Here is a 21487-nt window from a genome sequence, read left to right as displayed (position 1 = left end):
TGCAGCACAAGTTATACCATACCATCTTACTTTATCTGCCTCTGTCAGGCCTGTTAGGTGGCCACCCTGTACTTTTGTCTTTCTCCTCTGTTTGTACCAGTGGTGAATGTTACAAGCTAGTAGAGGAGTTTTTGTATCATACATGGAATGGTTTTTGCACTGCAGTTGCAATACCAAGTTTATCAAATTCTAAGACACATACTACCAAGAAACAGTGGGGTAACTCCACAATTCATTGTATGTTGCAAATACATACATAGCTTAAGTATTGAGTAATATTTTAAATTTTTTTCTGCCTTTTAATTTTATTTTTTAAAATCACCCTTATTGAGGTACAATTTACATAAAGTAAACTTTGCTAAATTGTGTTCAATTTGATGTGTTTTGACAAATGTATGTAGTTGTGTAACCACCACCACAATCATGATATTGAACATTTTCATTAACCCCAGAAGTTCCCTTGTGATCCTTTGCAGTCAATCTCTTTTGCTCACCCTTGGCACCTAGCAACCACAGATCAGCTTTCTATCATACAGTTTTGCCTTTTCTAGGATTTTTCATAATTGAAGATATACAATATGTAGTGGTTTATATCGGGCTTCCTCCACGTAACATATAATGCTTTTGAGATTCATTCATGTTGTTGTGTTCATTTATTTTCATTTGTTGTAGTTCATTTATTTTCATTGCTGAATAGTATTCCATTATATGGATAAACCCAATTTCTTTATGCATTCAAGTTTTGGTGGACATTTGGGTTGTTTCCAGTTTTGGGCTATGATGAATCAAGCTGCTATAAACATTCATAGATGATCTTTTGTGTGGCTATGTTTTCATATTTCTTGGGTAAATATCCAGAAATAGGATTTTTGGGTCATATGGTACATATATATTTAATTTTACAAGAAACTGCAAAACTGTGTTCCAGTGTTGTATTCCCATCAGAAAGTTTAGAGTTCCAAGTTGTTCCACATCTCACCAACTCTTGGTATTTTCAGTATTTAAAATTTTAACTATTTTATTGGGTCTATAGTGGTGTCTCATTGTGGCTTTAATTTGCATTACTTTAATGACTAAAGATGTTGAGCATCTTTTCATGTGCTTATTTGCCATTTGTATATCTCATTGGTAACGTCTCTTCGTATTTTTTATCTTTTTAATTGAGGAGTTTGTTTTCTTATTATTGACTTGTAAGAGTTCTTTATTCTGGTTACAGCTCTTTGGTCAGAAATATATTCTGCTAGTATTTCTTCTGTCTTAGCAGTGTCTTTTGAAGGGCAGAGTTTAGAATTTTGATGAAGTCCAATTTTTTTCCTTTATGGTTCATACTTTGTGTGCACTATTTAAGAAATTTGTCTACCCTAAGATTGCAAAGTTATTTTTCTATGTTTACTTCTGGAAGTTTTATAGTTTTAGCTCTTATATTTAGGTTCACAGTTAATTACAAATTATTATTATTATTTAATAATAATAATATTGTTGTTGTTATTGTATTTGTATAGTCTTCCTTCTTCCCCTCAGTTAAAGCAATGTGGTATTGAAAAAACAATAGTATATCGTGGAATATAATCATGGACCTAGGGAATTTAATTCTAGAATCATTGAATTAATTAAATTTTTTGTTGATAAAATATATGTAACATAAAGTTTTCCATTTTAACCCTTTTAAGTGTACAATTCAGTGGCACTAATACCATTTACAATTTTGTGCAGTCATTACCATCATCTATTTCCAAATTTTTTTATCACCTCAAACAGTAACTCTGTACCCATTAAGCAGTAACTCCCTATTTTCCCCTTACCCCAGTCCCTGGTAACCTCTAATCTACTTTCATTCTCTAAATTTGCTTATTCTAGATATTTCCTTTAAATGGAACTGTACAGTATTTTCATTTTTTATGTCTGGTGTCTTTCACTTAGCATGTTTTCAGGATTCATTCATGTTTCAGCATGTATCAGAACTTAATTCCTTTTTATGGCTGAATAATATTCCATTGTGTGTATATACCACATTTTGTTTATCCATTCATCTGTTGATGGACACTTGGTGTTCTGGTTTGCTAATGCTGCTGTTATGCAAAATACCAGAAATGGATTGGCTTTTATAAAGGGGGTTTATTTGGTTACAAATTTACAGTCCTAAGGCCATTAAAGTGTCCAAACTAAGGCATCAAGAAGAGGATACCATCACTGAAGAACGGCTGATGGCATCTGGAACACCTCTGTTAGCTGAGAAGGCACGTGACTGGTGTCTGCTGATTCTTTGCTCCCGAGTTGCATTGCTTTCAGCTTCTGATTCCAGTGGCTCTCCCTCTAAGCATCTGGGGTGTCCTCTCTTAGTGTCTCTGGGGCAAACTCTGGGCTTCATCTCTTAGCTTAGCATCTCCAAGCTTCCTTCTGTCTGCATCGGCACACATCTCTAAGCGTCAGCAAGTGTCAGCAAGCACCTGGGTTTGTGTCGGCTTTTCTTAAAGGACTCCAGTGATCTAATTAAGACCCACCCTGAGTGAGTGGGGCCATACCTCCATGGAAATAATTAATCAAAACTGTCACCTACAGTTGGGTGAGTGTACTGGTTTGTATATATTATGTACCCCAGAAAAAGCCATGTTCTTTAATGCAGTCCTGTGGGGGCAGACATATTAGTGTTGATTAAGTTGGAATGTTTGGATTAAGTTGTTTCCATGGAGATGCGCCCCACCCAACCATAGGTGATAACTGTGATTGGATAATTTCCATGCAGGTGTGGCCCCGCCCATTCAGTGTGGGCCTTGATTAGTTTACTAGAGCACTATATAAGCTCAGACAGAAGGAGCAAGCTTGCTACAGCCAAGAGGGACACTTTGAAGAAAGCAGAGGAGCTGAGAGAGGAGCTGCAATGAGAGTTTGAAGATGGCCATTGAAAGCAGACTTCTGCTACTGAGAAGCTAAGAGAGAACAAATGCCCCAAGAGCAACTAAAAGTGACATTTTTGAGGAACTGCAGCCTAGAGAGGAATGTCCTGGGACAAAGCCATTTTGAAACCAGAACTATGGAGCAGATGCCAGCCATGTGCCTTCCCAGCTAACAGAGGTTTTCTGGATGCCGTTGGCCATCCTTCAGTGAAGGTATCCCTTTACCCTTTACCTTAGACACTTTATGGCCTTAAGACTGTAACTTTGTAACCAAATAAACCCCCTTTATAAAAGCCAATCTATTTCTGGTATTTTGCTTAATGGCAGCATTAGCAAACTAGAACAGTGAGTCACATCTCCATGGCAACACTCAATCAAAAGGTTCCACCCTAATCAAAAGACTAATAAATCTGCCCCCAAAAGATTGCATTGAAGAACATGGCTTTTTGGGGTACATAATATATCCAGTTCACTTGGTTTGTTCCCACATTTGGCCAAGGTGAGTAATGCTGCTATACATATAAGTACACATAAATGTTTCTATCCCTGTTTTCACTCTCTTTGATTCCAGGAGTGGAATCCATCCATTTAAAGTCAGGAGTGAGTCTTCCAAATTTGTTCTTTTTCAAGGTGTTTTTGGCTATTCTGGGCCTCTTACCCTTCCATATAAATTTGATAATTCTCTTTTCCTTTTCTGCAAAGTGGGCTGTTAGAATTTTGATTGGGATTGCATTGAATCTGTAACTCATTTTGGGTAGAATTGACATCTTAACAATATTTGTCTTCCATGAGTATGGAATTTCCTTACATTTATTTAGATCATCTTTGATTTCTTTTAGCAAAGTTTTATACTTCTCCATGTATATATCTTTTGTATCCTTGGTTAAATTTATTCCCATATATTTGATTCTTTTGTTATTATAAATGTATTTTTCTTGATTTCCTCATCAGATTGCTCAATACTGGATATAGAAGCACTACTGATTTTTGCCGGTTGATCTTGTACCCTGCCACTTTGAAATTCATTTATAGATTATTCAGGTCCTTCTAAATATAGGATATAGGATCATGTCATTTACAAATAGTGAAAGTTTTACTTCCTCCTTTCCACTGTGGATGCCTTTTCTTTTTCTTGCCTGATAGCTCTGGCAAGAACTTCGAGTACAATATTGAATAACACTGGTGACAGTGGGCATCCTTGTCTTGTTCCAGTTTTTAGATGGAAAGCCTTCAGTTTTTCACCATTGAGTATGATGTTAGCAGTGGGGTTTTCATATATGCTCTTTATTGTGTTGAGGAAATTTTTTCCTATTCCTATTTTTCTAAATGCTTTTGTCAAGAAAGAGTGCTAGATTTTGTCAGATGCCTTTTCTGCATCAATTTAGATGATCATGTAGTTTCTTCCCTTCATTTTGGTAATGTGGTATATTACATGAATTGATTGTTACGTGAATTACGTGAATTTGTCTGTTGAGTTTTCTATTTCTTCTAGAGTCAATGAAGGTTGTTTGTGTGTCTCTAGGAATTTGTCTGTTTCATCTAGGTTATCTAATTTGTTGGCATACAGTTGCTCAAGTATCCTCAAAATGACTCCCCTCTCATTTTTTAGTTTATTGCATCTTCTCTCTCTTTTTCTTTGTCATTCTAGCTAAAGGTTTGTACATTTTATTGATCTTTTCATAGAACCAACTTTTGGCTTTGTTGATGCTCTTGTTTTTTTTTTTATTCTCTATTTCATTTATTTATGCTCTAATCTTTCTGTCTTTCTGCTTGCTTTGGGTTTAGTTTGCTGTTCTATTTCTGGTTCTTCCCGGTGTGCAGTCAAGTCTTTTATTTTAGCTCTTTCTTCTTCTTTATTAAGCATTAGGATTTAAATTTCCCTCTCAGCACTGCCTTCACTGCATCCTGTAAGTTTTGATATGTTGTGTTCTTGTTTTCATTTGTCTCAAGATAATTTACTGATTTCCCTTGTAATTTCTTCTTTGACTCATTGATTGTGAGTGTGTTATTTAACTTCCATATTTTGTGAATTTTACACTTCTCTATTACTGATTTCCGGCTTCATTCCATTGTGGTCAGTGAAGATACTTTGTATAATTTCAGTCTTTTAAAATTTATTGAGACTTGTTTTATGACCCGGTATGTGGTCTATCCTGGAGAACAATCCACATGTATTTGAGAAGAATCTATAGCCTGCTACTTTTGTGGGCAATATTCTGTGAAAGTCTGTTAGGTCTAGTTCATTTATCATATTATTCAAGTTCTCTGTTTCTTTATTGATCTTCTTTTTTAGGTTCTGTTGATGAGAGTGGTGTATTGAGGTGTCCAACTGTTAAGGTAGTGGTTTCTATTTCTTCCTTCAGTTTTGCCAGTGTTTGCCTCATATATTTTGGGGCATCATGGTTAGCTGCATAAATATTTATGATTGTTGTTTCTTTTGATGTATTGATCCCTGTATTAATATATAGTGTCCTTTGTCTCTTATAACAGCTTTTGAATTAATTTTTATTTTGTCCAATTTTAGTATAGTTACCCCAGCTCTCTTCACATGACTATTTGCATGGATTATCTTTTTCTGTCCTTTCACTTTCAACCTGTTTGTGTCTTTGGGTCTAAGGTCAGTCTCTTGTAAACAACAGATAGTTGGATCATGCTTTTTTTTTTTAATCCATTCTGCCAATCTGTTATTACTGTAAAAGATCATGTAAAGTCCTTTAGCCGTTTTTCCATTGTTTTTTTTTTTTAAATATGTCTTTGGCTTTTTAATTTCATTTTTTTAGTACTTATTTTATTGTACTTTCCAGAAACATTAGGATACAACAAATGTGGAATTAAACAAAGAAAATAGAACCAAACTACAACTACAAACTTGTTCAATACAGACTGGGCAATGCTGGTCTCATTGAGAGGACCAGGCAGAACTGATGTTCTCCCTTCTTCTCCATCTGTGGCAGCTGTTGGAAGTTAGGAAGACCGTTCTTGCTAAAACACTTGGATACCCTACTAGATACAGGAGAATATGCCAAACAATACTGCGTGATTTGAACTTGGAGAAGCGAGTGCCTCTCATTGGGCCTGTGGAGAGGGAATTCTCCACCTCAGCTCCTAGAAAGTGGGTGCAGAAGTTCTGGTTCTGCTCTAACACCAATGCCTGGTATGACCTCATAAGAGTCAACTTCCTGATTTGAGGATTGGTGATGTTTCTCTGCCACCAGCAAGGCTGTGTAGTGTGGACAAAAGGTCATTTAATTGTGAGTCAGGTGACATGGGATCTGGTTTTTGTTCTAACAGCTCAGTTTACCATTCTGGGCCTCAAGTAACTGTAATGCTGAGAGTTTAACTGGATCAGTGTTTCCCTAACTAGTGCCCCACAACAATGCTCTGTGAGATGTTTGGGGTGCCACAAAAATCCACGGGCCCTTACAAATTCTTCTATGCTTAAATAACACTGGAAAATGTGTGCTTATCTCCCTCTCCCTTTAATCTCTTAGTTTCGGAGAGTACATTTACACCCAAATGCTATGACAGGCCCTAGATTAAAGAAACAATGATGTTACAAACTTCTCGATCCCAAATGTACTTGAAGAGTATTTTCTTTTCGTAACATACGTCTTAATAGCTATCAGACAGCATTGCCTGAGTACATTTGGTACACACTGAGCAAGCAAGATTTCTAACTTCCTTCGAGAGCAGAAGGTTTTAACATTCTGTAAATCTCAGTTTTGAGAAGATTAAGGGGCGATATCCTGTGCTTGCAAGGCCCCAGTTAGTCTCTGTTAAGATTTAGGCCACTGCTGCTTGGAATTCCTGACTAGCAGACACTGCAGTATTGGGTGCTGGGTGGAGAGGCAACTCAAAGTGCAGGTACTTCTACAGCACGCAATGAATTCCCTCTTCCTGTTTCAGAGTACAGTGCCCAGAGCCCTGGCCTTGGAAGTTCATAAAACTGTAATAACAGCCAGAGAATCCATCTCTAATTATTAATTCTATCTGAACTCCCTGCAAGAGAACTGAATACCCTTCTCTTCCATCCCTCCTGCCAGAGAATGAGACAAGGACTCATGGGTGTCATGCATTGCCAACTGCCTGACACCCTGGGAATGAAGATCACTGAACCTGAGGAAGCTCAGAGGAACTAGAGCTAATTTTCAGGTGATCAGAGCAGTTTCTACTCTTTGATAGATGTACTATCATCCTTTTATTTATAAAGAACTCACTATGTGTCAGTTTGTGCGAAGTGTTGACGTATAAACAACTCACTATGGGTCAGTTTTGTGCTAAGTACTAAAGATAGAATGCTGAACAAGAAGACAACTTATTTCCTTTTTGCCAAATATGGTCCTTGCGCTTTCCAAGGTTTGTGTTAATGACAGATCCCTACCTTTGGTGCGTGATGATTTTTTATTCATTCATCATCTTAGGGTCTAGCCTCACTTGGTGACTTTCTTTGGACTGGGGCCACTGGACAAGCTCACATTCCCCTGTGGACTTCCTCTGTCTCAGGAGGCTTGAGCACCTGCCAAAGTCTCTCCTGCATGTGCTACAGCTATAAAGCTGGTCACCTGAGTGTGTTCTCTGGTGTTTAATAAGGTGGACTTTCTGACAGAAACTTTTCCCACATTCTTGACTTTTAAAGGGCTTCTCTCCTGTGTGAATTCTATCATGTACGTAAAGGTTTGTGCTGTGAGTGAATCTTTTTCCACACCAGTAACATCTATATGGTTTTATTCCTTTGTGTGTTATTAACTGCTTATTAAGCTCTGAACTCCAACTAAACCTCCTATCACATTATTGACATGCATGGGGTTTTTCTTTAGTGTGAATTACCTGGTGCTTAATAAGGGAAGGACCTAACTTTGAAGTTTTTTCCATATTCCTGGCATTTAAAATGTTTCCCTTCTGAGCAGCCATTCTTGTGAGTGGCCATAAAATTCAGTAGCTCTCATTTACAAACTCTCTCTTTCTTTTGTTCCCAGGTAAATCTTGATCGTGTTTTTCAACTCTTCTTTTTCGGGGAACTTGAACTCTGGCCTGCACAGATACTACTTTGCCATGTGGAGCTTGTAATTCTAATGCAGGCATATCATTCCCAATGTCATTTTTCAGCTTTAATCCTAGAGAGGTGACTGTCTCATAGACTTGCTGTATGACACCATTGTGGAGAGCCTTCTGAGTAGGGTTCAATAACTTCCATTTTTCCTGAGTAAAATATGTGGCCATATCTTCAAATGTCAGCAATTTCTGGGACTCAGGCAAGATAGGTTGAGTTGCCATCTTCCACTGGTTGGTGCTTGTTTGTTCAGAAATGGCTAGGATTGGTTGAGAAGGCTCTGCTCTTTCTTGTACAGGTTCTGTTTCTTGCTGAGGATTCAGTCCCAGCTGTTCTTGACATACACTGTATGTATTCCAAATTTCTTTGTCCTGGTGCACAGCCATTGGGTGGGGTTCTGCTGGTTGCCTCTTGAACTCGGGAACCTCTGCTGCTCCTCCCAAGAGCACTGCCTCTGTTCCTAGCCCATGCACTGCAACCTCATTCCTTACTTGACCAGACTTTCTCCCCAAGTGTTCTACCAGGGCCACAGCCTCCTCAGTGCTCTTTGGATGATGATTCTGCATCTGGGTCTGGATCTCCTTGGATAGAATGGCCAGGAACAGCTCCAGTACCAGCAGTTCCAAGATCTGCTATTTTGAGTAGATCTCTGGCTTCAGCCATCTATGGCATAATTCCTGCAGTTGGCTGACAGCCTCAAGGGGGTCAGCTGCTTCATGATAGTGGCTGCTCTGGAAGACCTGGCGAAAGCTCTTAATATCAAGACTGTCCAGCTGTGGGGTATGTTTTTCACTCTGAGTGGAGCCCTGGTTCACAGATCCGTTAGTCTCCCACAGAGCCCTGATCTGGGGGCTCAAGCATGCGGCAACCTTTGGATCTTCCATCATCATTCTGCTCTAGGGGCACTTCTAAGCCTGTGTGACAAGTCCCTTTTTGCCGGCTTTCACCTCTGAGGCTCTGTCAGGTTTAGTACCAATCTATACAAGGATTTCTTCTAAATGGCACTGTGGAGTCTCAGTGTAGCAGAAGAGGGGCTGCCCTGTGTCTCCTTCACTTCCCTGAGGAACTAGCCTCCTCACAGAGAGTCTCCAGGCCTGTGTATAGGCTAGAGTAGGCCCGGACACAATGGAGAATACCTACCCCAGGGCTGCGGGATTCTAGCCCAGTCCTGAGAGGCCTAGCAGGTTCTTATTGTACGAGCCTCATGAGGGGCAGCTGCCGGAGGTGTGAACTCCCCTCCATTGTTTTTTTGTTTTGTTTTGTTTTGTTTTAATTTTTTAAAGTTTATTTATCAAAAAATTAAAACAAGCAACAAAAGACACATTTCAAACAAAACAAAGCAAAGGATTAAGAAAAACAGAAAACCTAAAATAACTACTTTGCTTCCAATATGTTCCTACCATACCCCAAGAAAATTAATAAACCCTATCCAAACAAAGGAATAAGAAAAACAAATAATCTACTGAAGGACAATTTGCTTTTTTCCAAGTTTCTGCTGTTACAAATGATGGTACAGTGAACTCCCTGGGTTGAAAGTGGGTACATTGCAAATTTCAGTAAATATTGTATAAATGCCCTCTACTTCCCCAGAGGGTTCATGACCTTTTCCTCCACTTAATAAAAATATAACAATCTTTTACACTTTTACCAAACTGATAGACCAAATGTTATTTTTTTTTAAATAAATCCAAAGCTATAGGAACAGTTGCAAAAACAATACTAACCCCATACACAGAATTCCATCATTCCCTTACCCCCATCCCCCGATAGCCCAATCCACCAACTTTAACCTGCTGTCACATCACTATTTCTTTCCCTCCCTCCCTCACTCCCTCCCTATCATCCATCATCTATTGCTCTGACCTGTGAACATATGAGAGCTAGCTGCACACATCCTTGAACATACACTATAATTCCCATATACACTTCCCATGAACAACAACATTCTTTTATGCAATCCCATTAAGCGCAACTAAGAAGTACAAGAGATTCAACAATGATACAAAGCTTACATTCTATATTTCCTTTTCCTTATGTCTCAACTGTGTCCCTTTGAGCCTCCTGTCCTCTATCCTCCAATCCCATCCAAGTTCATCCTTGTCATTCAATCATCATCTATTTAGACTCTTTTTTCTTTTTTTCAGTTGTGGAAACATATATACAGCCTAAATCTTCCCATTCCACCCCCTCCCTAGCCTTCCATTAGTGGGATTAATCACATTTAGAATGTTGTAATGCTCTTTCCCACCATCCATTACTAGAAATTTCCCTTCATCTCAAACAGCAACCCTACACTCATTTCTTAACTCCCCATTGCCCTTTCCCCCATTTCTCTTAACCCAAACTCTACATTTCATCTCTATGGTTATATTCTCTGATAATTTCTTTGTGTTTACTGTGGGGCTTAAAATTAACCTCTTAAATCCATATCAATCTTGTTTTTCTTTGATACCACCTTCACTTCAATAGGACACATGATCTATGTTCCTATACTCCTCCATTCCCCCACCTTTATATAGTTGTCTAAAATTACATATTTTACATTGAGTTCAAAACCACTGATTTGTCATTAGAGTTTGTGTATTTTATATCATGTAGGAAGTAAATAGTGGAGTTACAGTTCAAAAATTATTGACTTCTATTTGTATTCCATTGTGGTTGGAGAATGTGCTTTGAGTATATTCAAATTTTTTTTTTTTTTAATTTCTTGAGGCTTGTTTTATGTCCCAGCTTATGGTCCCTTCTGGAGAAAGATCCGTGATCACTAGAGAAAAATGAGTGTCCTGGTGCTTTGGGATGTAAGGTACTATATATGTCTGTTAAAATTCTCTATATCTCTTTCTCCTTCCTTTGTTTCTCTGTTGGTAGGGCTCCCTTTAGAATCTGAAGTAGGGCAGGTCTTTTATTGGCAAAGTCTCTCAGCATTTGTTTGTCTGTGAAAAATTTAAGCTCTCCCTCGAATTTGAAGGAGAGTTTTGCTGGATAAAGTATTCTTGGTTGGAAATTTTTCTCTCTCAGAATTTTAAATATGCTATGCCACTGCCTTCTCGCCTCCATGGTGGCCGCTGAGTAGTCACAACTTAGTCTTATGTTGTTTCCTTTGTATGTGGTGAATTGATTTTCTCTTGCTGCTTTCAGAACTTGCTCCTTCTCTTCAGTATTTGACAGTCTGATCAGAATATGTCTCGGAGTGGGTTTATTTGGATTTATTCTATTTGGAGTTTGCTGGGCATTTATGCTTTGTGTATTTTTATTGTGTAGAAAGTTGGGGAAGTTTTCCCCAACAATTTCTTTGAATACTCTTTCTAGACCTTTACCCTTCTCTTCGCCTTCTGGGACACCAATGAGTCTTAAGTTTGGACGTTTTATTTTCTCTATCATATCCCTGAGATCCATTTCGATTTTTTCAATTTTTTTCTCCATTCTTTCTTTTGTTCTTTCATTTTCTGTTCTGTGGACTTCTAGGACACTGAGACATTGTTCAGCTTCCTCTAGTCTTGTATTGTGAACATCCAGAGTCTTTTTAATTTGGCCAACAGTTTCTTTTATTTCCATAAGATCTTCTGTTTTTTTATTTACTCTTGCAATTTCTTCTTTATGCTCTTCTAGGGTCTTCTTTATGTCACTTATATCCTGGGCCATGGTCTTCTTGATGTCCTTTAAATCCTTTGCCATGTTTTCATTGCTCGGTTGTAGTTCTTTGATTAATTTTGCTAATTACTGTGTTTCTTCCAATATTTTGATTTGGGAATTTGGGGTTCCATACTCCATATCGTCTGGTTTTATCATATTCATTGAGATTTTCTGTTGTTTTTGGCCTCTTGGCATTTGCTCTGCTCGACACGTTTCTTTCAAGTTGTAAAAAAAAAATACCTATCTAATTTTTCAGAAACAGTTTGGTGGTGTACACTTTCTCTAACTAACCAGCAGATGGCGTCCACGAGTCACCTATACCCCTCAAGTCAGTTCTTTCCAACTCTGTCTCTGTGGTGTGTGGGGAAATGATTTTTGTGGGGTTCAGCTGGTGAACTCAGTTTGGGTTTGTTGTTGGAGTTGACTGCCCTGAATGTGGGGCGTGTGTCCCAGTGGCTAGGGAGGCAGGGCCACTTTAATATTCAAACCTCCCAGGTGTTTCCGGAGATTCAAGGCTGTTACAAGAGTCTAAGCCTTCATTTCAGTTTTGCCCCAGCTTTTCTCTGTCTCTGACCCACAAACCACCAACATTGACATAGCATCCCTGGGTTTTCCGAGTGGGCCCCCCTTCTCAGCTGTGATCTTCCAGGACCTCTGTTGAGGGAAGTCTGTGCTAAGTCACTAGTGCACGTCGTCCCTCAAGGGAAGCCCGGGGCCGCCAGGCTGACAGGGGCACTCCCAGCCTGATGCAAAGATTAGCCTATAATTCTTGCCTGGTGTAAGTTCTGAATGGAAGGCAGGTAGCAGAGCTCGGCCCCACCCCTTTCCTCTTAGAGTAGATAGATGCTGTAGGGGGAGGTCATTAGCATTTTAATGGTGTCTCTCTGCCTGTGCCACACCCTTGTCTGGGTCACAGAGCTGGGAACTAAAAATGGCCGAGGCTTTCTCCACTGAGTTGAAAAGGGAACAGAACTAGTCCCAGGCGACCCTCCAGCTCCCCAAGGTCAGTCATCACCCAAAGCCTCTGTCTACTTGTTAGGGCTTTGTACCTCTTAGTGAGCAGTTCACACTCGCTAATTAAAACCACATTTGGAGCTCAGCTGAGCTATATTTGCTTACTGGGAGAAAGCTTCTCTCTGGCACCAGGAGGCTACGTAGCTTGGGCTTTGGGGGGAGGGGGTCTCCCAATTTGGATCCACAGTTCTTACTTACAGATTTTATGCTGTGATCTCGGGCATTCCTCCCAATTCAGGTTGGTGTATGATGAGTGGACGGTCACGTCTGTCCCCCTGCAGTTATTCTGGATTATTTACTAGTTGTTTCTGTTTTTTTTCAGTTGTTCCGGGGGGACTACTTAGCTTCCACTCCTCTCTATGCCGCCATCTTAGATCCACCTCCTCCACTGGTTTTTATATGTCATTATTTTGCCTCTCCTTTCCTTTATTGCAGACTCCTTTTTCGTATAGTGATCTTTTATGATGTAGCTGATGGATCCCTTTCTCATTTCTTTTTCAGATATTAAAATTCTTTCTGGTTCTCTGGGGTTTGTATTACATAACCTACATCTTATTACCTACTAATTTGAAAGGATACCAGTTTAGCTTCAATAGCATTTCTCTGCTCCCGAATCTGCCTATTTCCCCTCTTTATGTTGTTTTGTCCCTCATTAAAGAGGGACATTGTCAGGAAATATGACTTTTTTACATGTCATTACCAGGAAATATGGCTTTTTTCTTATTCAACTGTATTCTGACTCTTACAGGAATTAAACAGAGTTACATATTGAGGATATAGTACTATTGCTTTTTGCATTTACCCATTTAGTTACCTTTCCGAAGATATTTGTTTCTTCACACTTCTCCAAGCAACTCTGTCCTATCTTTTCCTTTCAACCTGAAGAACTCCCTTTAGCAATTCTTGTAGGGCTGGTCTTTTGTTGATAGGCTCTTAGTTTCTGGTTTACTTGTGAATATTTTAAACTCTTCCTCATTTTTGAAGAACAGTTTTGCTTGATAAAGGATTTTTTTCTGGAAGTTTTTCTCTTTCAGTACCTTAAATGTATCATACCAATGCCTTCTTGCCTCCTTGGTTTCATATTCTGTCCCCTTTCCTTTCTCTTTTCCTTCTGGGACATCCATGATGCATATATTTTTACATTTCATACTGTCAATCCATTCCTTGAGAACACTGCTGAATTTTTCTTTTCTTTTCTCTGTTTTCTGACCATATGGTTTCAATTGTTGTGTCTTCTAGTTCACTGATTATTTCTCTTCCTGTTCAATTCTGCTGTTGTATGTCTCTAGTGTATTTTTAATCTCCATTATTGGCCTCTCATCCCCATAATTTGTTATGTTTCTTTTTAAACTTTCAAATTCTTCTTTATGCTTACACATTGTCTTGTTTATATCCTTTCTCTTTATGCATATTTTCCTTCATCTTCTTGCAATGATTTAGGAGATTTGTTTGAACTTGTTTGATTAGTTGCTCCAAATTCTGTTTCTTTTGGAGTTTTAATTTGTTTCCTTAATTGAGCCATATCTTCCGGTTTCCAAGTATGTCTTGTAATTCTTTGTTGATGTCTGGGCATCTGATTATTTTGATATGCTGACTCTGAAGTCTGTTTCTCCCTCTTGCCTAGGGTTATTGTTGATTGGCTTTGTGTTAAGGCTCTCCTTTGATGTTTAGCCTACCTTATTCTGAATCTTTAGAGTACCCCATGTGTAACTGTTCAGATTTTCTCAGATCTTCTGTACATGATTTTGGCCCTGGAAATGAAGTATAAATTTTAAGATTGCCCTTTTATGTACAATTGTTTCACCTCCAGGAGAAAGCTTCCTTTCCTCTATTCCTCTTCAGGAATCTTGATCTGTTTTGTTTGTTTCTGTGCAGAATTTTCTCCCCAACTCTGAGGATTTGTTTAAATTCTCTCCTCCCTCAGCACTCCCTTTTCATTACACTTTTCAGTTCTGGGACGCATCCTGTTTTATAGCAGTTCAGTCCCTGCCCCCCTTTTTTCCTGTGAGTCTTCTCTGCCTCTGATTTCTTCACCATTATGGTATCCTGCCCTGGGGAGCCCTAGAGGGTCAGTACAGAAAGGTCTGTTTTGCATTTAGGTGGTACACCAAACCCAGACTGAATGGAGTCAGAGTGCTTCTTGCCAACTGTTATGCTGCAGTCTTTTTTCCCTGGGGATACTTTTTTAATGCAGTGCTCCTCAGCTGCTTGTGTTCTTCCCTGGATCTCTGTGTACTTGGGTCCCTGTGCCTGGACATGTGGGGAGTTCTAACTCACTGTTGTGAGTGCCTCTGTGGTCTGCATCTGTGGCAAGAGGAATTCATGACATGCTGTGTCTGTGACTCTTAAGCTGTGTGAAACCTAGTGGTGGTGGTAGTGGGGTGGTCTGCCAGGTTCATAGTACATATCTCGTACTTGATTTGGGTGTTTTTGTTTTTTTTTTAATTTTTCTTTACTTCAGCATTTGTGGAGTCCTTCTTTAGTCTCTATCATACTCTAGAGTTCCAAGCAAGTGGGATTTGTCCTTTTATTAATTAGTTGATTCTGAGGGAAGACTTTTCCTGTGGTTTTCACTGTGTTGAAGACATCACTCTTTATCTGTGGTATATTTATCTGGCTTTGATATGAGGGTGATGTTAGCTTCAAAGAAAGTTAGGGAGTGCTCCCTCCTCAGTTTTTTCAAAGAGTTTTGAGCATAATTGGTGTTAATTCTTCTTGGAATGTTTGGTAAAATTCACCTGTGAAGCCATCTGGTCCTGTGCCTTTCTTTTTGGTGATGTTTTTGGTTCCTAACTCAATCTCTTTACTAGTTATTGGTCTGTTGAGATCATCTCTTTCTAGAATCAGTGTAGGTAGTTTGCTTATTTCTAGGAATTTGTCCATTTTTTCTAAGTTATCTAATTTGTTGGCCTACAGTTGTTCATAGTTCCAGTTTGCCAATGCTGCCAGGATGCAAAATACCAGAAATGGATTGGCTTTTATAAAAAGGGTATATTTGGTTACACAGTTACAGTCTTAAAGCCATAAAATGTCCAAGGTAATACATCAACAATTGGCTACCTTCACTGGAGGATGGCCAATGGCATCTGGAAAATCTCTGTTAGCTGGGAAGGCATGTGGCTGGCATCGTGGCTGGCATCTGCTCCAAGTTCTGATTTCAAAATGGCTTTCTCTCAGGATGTTCCTCTCTAGGCTGCAGCTCACCACAGCTCCTCTTCAAAATGTCACTCTCAGTTGCTCTTGGAGCATTCGTCCTCCCTTAGCTCCTCTGGAGCAAGAGTCTGCTTTCAATGGCCATCTTCAAACTGTTTGTCTCTCATCTGCAGCTCCTCTCTCAGCTCCTGTGCATTCTTCAAAGTGTCCCTCTTGGCTGTAGCCAGCTTTCTCCTTCTGTCTGAGCTTATATAGTGCTCCAGTAAACTAATCAAGGCCCAAGCTTCATGGGTGGGGCCACACCTCCATGGAAATCATCCAGTCAGAGTTATCACCTACAGTTGGGTGGGTCACATCTCCATGGAAACAATCAAAGAATTACAATCTAATCAACACTAATACGTCTGATTGCATCAAAGATAATGGTGTTTTGGGGGCATAATAGTATACTCTTATCATCCTTTTTATTTTTTGAGGTTGGTATTTTAGTCTTCCCTTTCATTTCTGATTTTAGTTATTTACATCCTCTCTTTTTTCTTTGTCAATCCAGCTAAATGTTTGTCAATTTTATTGATCTTTTCAAAGAACCAATTTTTGGTTTTGTTGATTCTCTTTATTGTTTCTTATTCTTTATTTCATTATCTCTACTCTAATCTTTATTTCCTTCCTTCTGTTCATTTTGGGTTTAGTTTGCTGTTCTTTTTCTAGATAATCCACTTCTGAGGCTGCATCTCTGGTTTTACCTCTTTCTTCCTTTTTAATGTATGCATTTAGAGCTATAAATTTCCCTTTGCTGCATCCCATAAGTTTTGGTATGTTGTGTTTTCATTATCATTCACCTCAGTGTATTTCCTACTTTCCCTTGTGATTTTTTTCTTTGGTCCATTGGTTTGAGAGTGTGTTGTTTATTTTCCACATACTTGTGAATTTTCCAGTTCTCCTTCTCTTATTGATCTTTAGCTTCATTCCCTTGTGGTTGGAGAAGATACACTGTATGATTTCAATATTTTTTAGTTTATTGAGACTTGTGTTGTGACCTAATATATGGTCTATCCTAGATAATTATCCATGTGCACAAGAGAAGACTGTGCATTCTGCTGTTGTTGGATGAAGTGTTTAAGTCTTCTATTTCCTTATTGATCTTCTGCCTAGATGTTCCCCTACTACTAATGTAGAACTGTCTATTTCTCCCTTCAATTCTTTGCTGTCAATATTTGTTCATGTATTTTGAGGCTCTGCCATTAGGTGAATATATATTTGTAATTGTTATATATTCTAGTTGAATTGACCCCTTTACCAGTGTATATTGACCTTCTTTGTCCTTCATAACATCTTTTTACTTGAAGTCTGTATTATCTGATATTAGTGTACTACCCCAATTCTCTTATTTACTATTTACATGGTAAATTTTCCCCATCTTTTCACTTTCACCCTACTTGTGTCTTTGAATGTAAGATGAATCTCTTGTAAACACCATATAGTTGGGTTATGTTTTCTTGTCTATTCTGCCATTCTCTGCCTTTTTACTGGAGTTTAATCCATTTAACATTTATAGTAACACTGAGAATGCAGGACCTTCTTCTGCCCCTTTGCTATTTGGTTTTTGTAAGTCTTATATCATTTTTGTCCCTTAATTCTTCCTTTAGTGCTTACTCTCATCTTTATTTGATTTTTTTGGGTAGTGTACCATTTTGAATCCCTTCTCATTTCTTTCTGTATGTTTTTCATATATCTTGCTTGTGGTTACCATGGGACTTAAATTTAACTGGCTAAATCTATAACAGTCACATTTGATTTGAAACCAACTTAACTTCATTACCATACACACACACACTGTTTCTAGCCCTTTCTCTCTCCCCACTTTTTATTGTACTGCTTACAAATTATATATTAATATATTGTATGTCCATAAACATAGATTTATCATTACTTTTATGCATTTGCATTTTAGAACCTGTAAGAAGTAAAAAGTAGAGTTATGTACCAAAAACCACAGTGCAAATAATACTTGGCATTTATAATTCTCCAAACGGTTATTGTTTTAGTTTCCTAGACAGCTTAAAGCAGATAGATACCATGAGATGTGTTGGCTTAAACAAGGGGAATTTAGTAGCTTACAGTTTGAGGCTGAGAAAATGTCCAAATCAAGGCATCATCAAGCTTTCTTCTCAAAGACTGGCTGCCATGTGGCAAGGCACAGGCTGGCATGTGCTGGTCTCTCCCTTCTCCTCTGATTCCTTGTTTTCACCTTCTTGGTTCCATGGCAACTCTCTGTCTTGCTTCCTTTTATAAAGGACATCCAGTAATAGAATGAGGTGGGTCACACCTTAACTGAAGTAACCTCATGAAAAGATCCTATTTACAATGGGTTCACACCACAGGAATGGATTAGCTTTAAGAACATGATTTTCTGGGGTACATACAGTTCCAAACCATCACAGTTGCCTTTACTGGAGGTCTATATTTCTTTGTATCACTGTCCAAATTATTATTCATAGCATGCTGTCCAAATTAGCAACCACTTCTCTAGTTGACCTCAAATCACAGCAGCCTCTTCTACTCCATACACCATGTGATTCTTGTGTTCATGGGACAGGAAACACTTGACACAAAGTGTGCTTTGGTCATCATCACAGAATAGCTGTGGTGGTTCCAGGTGTTTCACACAGTAGTGATCTGGGATTTTTCACTGTAGATGGGGGCTGAGCCTTTTGGATATCCTGGCATGTGTTGCTAGTTGAAGATAGAGCTGTTTGTTTCTTCTTTCTTTCTAATCCCAAGTTATTTCTTTTAGGGAACAATGGAGACCAAAGGGCTTTTATCTGTTCAGTTGTTTCCTCAGCCTTTCTCCTCTCCCTCACTCTCTCACTCTTTTGTTCTCACTCTCTACATCAGGTAGTCAACTGTAAAGGGTTTTAAATCTTATCCATATAGTAAGTCTAGGACTGTGGTCAGCAAACTTCAGTCTGCTTGGTTCCTTTTTAAAGTTTCTCTTTCTTTTGAGATTCTCATATTGTCCATTCATTGTTTTCCTTGTTTTGTTTTCCTTTGTTTAGTTTTTTCTCCATGTTTTTGTATCTCTTTGAGCATAGGGAAGATAATTTTTAAAAATTCTTTGTCTGGTATATCTTAAGTCTGGTGCTCTTCATTGATGGCTTCTGGATTTTTATCGTGTTCCTTTGTATGGGCCATCAATTCTTGTTTGTTTATTTTGTAATACTTCGTTGCACACTGTACAGTGTAATAGTTTAATAGTACAGATTAATATTTAATCAGAAGACTAAACTCTGGGATTTAGTCCCTGAGATGTCTGTTCCTTAAGTCTGTATCCAGCTAGTGATATTTTAGAGATTTCCTTGAGTGTCAGGAGGTAATGAAAACAAAGAAACCAATGTGATGGTTAGGTTTATGTGTCAACTTGGCAAGGTTATGATGTCCAGGTATCTGGTCAAACAAGCACTGGACTGTTACTGCAGGGACATTTGTGGCTGAGTAATAAACCAGAAGGCTGGTTTATTAAATCATCAGTCAATTGACTGCATCTGTGAATTCTCTTTAGCAATGTGAGAATTCAGTCAGCTGGATTTAATCCAATGAGTTGAAGACTTTTAAGGGAGAAGAGAAAGGACCTTCATTTCTTCTTCAGCTAGCCAGAGAAGCATCTCCTGAAGAGTTCATTGAACACCTTCATTGGAGTTGCCAGTTTGCTTAGCATACTGTGGCAATTTGCAATATCTGGCTGAAGCTTGCATAAGAGTAACTCCAGAATGACCTGTCAACTGTACTTGAAATCTCTTTGCTACTGAAACTTTATTTTATTTCATTTCTTTCCCCCCTTTTGGTCAAGAAGTCATTCTCAATCCCATGATGCCAGGGCCAGGTTCATCCCTGGGAGTCATGTCCTGTGTTTCCAGGGAGACTTACACCCCTGGGAGTCATGTCCCACAAGGGGGGGAGGGTTGAATTTATTTGCAGAGTTGGCTTAGAGAGAGGGGCCACATCTGAGCAACAAAAGACGTTCTCTAGAGGTGACTCTGCCTACCACTTTTTTTAAAATACATTTTTATTGTGAAATTTAACATATATACAGAACAGTGGAAATTAGAGAGCAAATTTCAAAGAATGTTATGGGTTACAGTTCCACAATTTCAGTTGTTTTCTTATTGTGATATATAACATATACACTGAAAGTTGATAAGTTTCAAAGTACAATTTAACAAGTGGTTATATAGGTAATTTCAAAGAATGTTATAGATTACATTTCCACAGATTCAGTTATTTCCTTATTGTGAAATATAAGATATATACATAAAGGTGATAACTTTCAAAGTTTACACACACACACACACACACACACACACATAAAGATTCAGTATTTATAATCCTTTGTTAAATCCTATCTTGTCTGTTGCTGCCCCTTCCTCTTGTTTAACCACTTTCTCGATCTTCAGGGGTGTCTAGGCAGTGACCACCCTAACTTGTTCATATTGAAAAGGGGCATCAACATTATGGGGAAGAGGGCTACATCAGGTTGAAGTTCTTAAAGAGGCTATTGCCTCTGGGTTTTAGGACTTGCCTGGCATAGGAACACTGTGGTGGGTTTAAGTTTCTGAAAAATATACTTAGTGAGTGAAACTTTTAGAGAATCTCAGGTATTTCAGGACTACAGTTGGTTAGGGTTTAGCATACTGTGGTCATTTGGGATTATCTAGCTGGAGTTTACATAAGAGTAACCTCCAGGATAGCCTCTTGACTCTATTTGAAATATCTTAGCTGCTGTAACCTTATTTTGTTACATTTCTTTTCCCACTATTGATCAAGAAGGCACTCTCAATCCCATGATGCCAGGGCCAGGCTCATCTCTGGGAGTCATGTCCCATGTTGCCAGGGAGACTTACACCCCTGAGAGTCATGTCCCACAAGGGGGGAGGGTATTGAGTTCATTTGCAGAGTTGACTTAGAGAGCGGGCCATATCTGAGCAACAAAAGATTTTCTTTGGAGGTGACTCTTTGCTTACCACTTTTGAAGTTGCGTGGGGTTTTTTTGTTTTCTTTGTTTTTTGTTTTTGGCTTTCACCCAGTTACTGCAACCCTTTAACTGTCTTTCTGGAGTTTTTAGGAAGATAACACTGCCAAGTTTTGCTAGTTATTCCAAGAACCTGTGGGGGAATGGCACTCTGGAATGTCTTAATGTACCATCTTGGTCAATTCTGTTACTTATCCCCATCCTTTTACCTTTTATCTGTTAATATCATTAATATACAGCAAAAGGTTGGGTCTTGATTCTTTTTAGCCGATCTGTTGATCCTTTCTTGACAGTATATGTGTAATATAATTATTGAGATGTAGGCCTATTACTTTTTAATTTATTTTCTCTTTATCATCTTTATTTTTTGTTTCTCCATTCTCCCTTTCCTACCTTTCTTTGGATTGTTTGAATGTATTTAATATTCCATTAAAAATTTTCTTACTGGCTCTGTGCCAGTATATTTTGTATTTGTTTTTTTTTTTTTTTTTACTGGTTGCTGGAGGCACCACTAAAATATACATGCCTAACCTTTCACAGTTGACTTAGGATTAAAATTTTACCACTTCAAAAAAAATGTGGAAGACTTGCAACCATGTGGGTCCTTTACTCTCCCGTTTATGTTATAGTTTTTATGTGTTACATTCACACATTGAAAACTCCATGAAACAATGTAAAAATTTTTCTTTCCATGGTCATATAGATTTCAAAGAACTT

At 38.5% G+C, this 21487-nt stretch overlaps 1 protein-coding gene and 1 pseudogene across 2 annotated transcripts in view; one reads left to right on the top strand and one right to left on the bottom strand.

The window, feature by feature from the left end:
- REC114 (REC114 meiotic recombination protein) overlaps positions 1-21487 on the top strand; it is a 200874-nt gene that overhangs the window by 45950 nt on the left and 133437 nt on the right. The gene's annotated exons all lie outside the window — the stretch shown is intronic.
- On the bottom strand, positions 7296-8834 carry LOC119530900 (annotated as a pseudogene).

This window comes from Choloepus didactylus, chromosome 4 (assembly GCF_015220235.1).
Source record: "Choloepus didactylus isolate mChoDid1 chromosome 4, mChoDid1.pri, whole genome shotgun sequence".
NCBI classification, from domain to species: domain Eukaryota; kingdom Metazoa; phylum Chordata; class Mammalia; order Pilosa; family Megalonychidae; genus Choloepus; species Choloepus didactylus.
The sequence above is the reverse complement of the archived record's forward strand: the minus strand, read 5'-3'. Positions and strand labels throughout refer to the sequence as shown.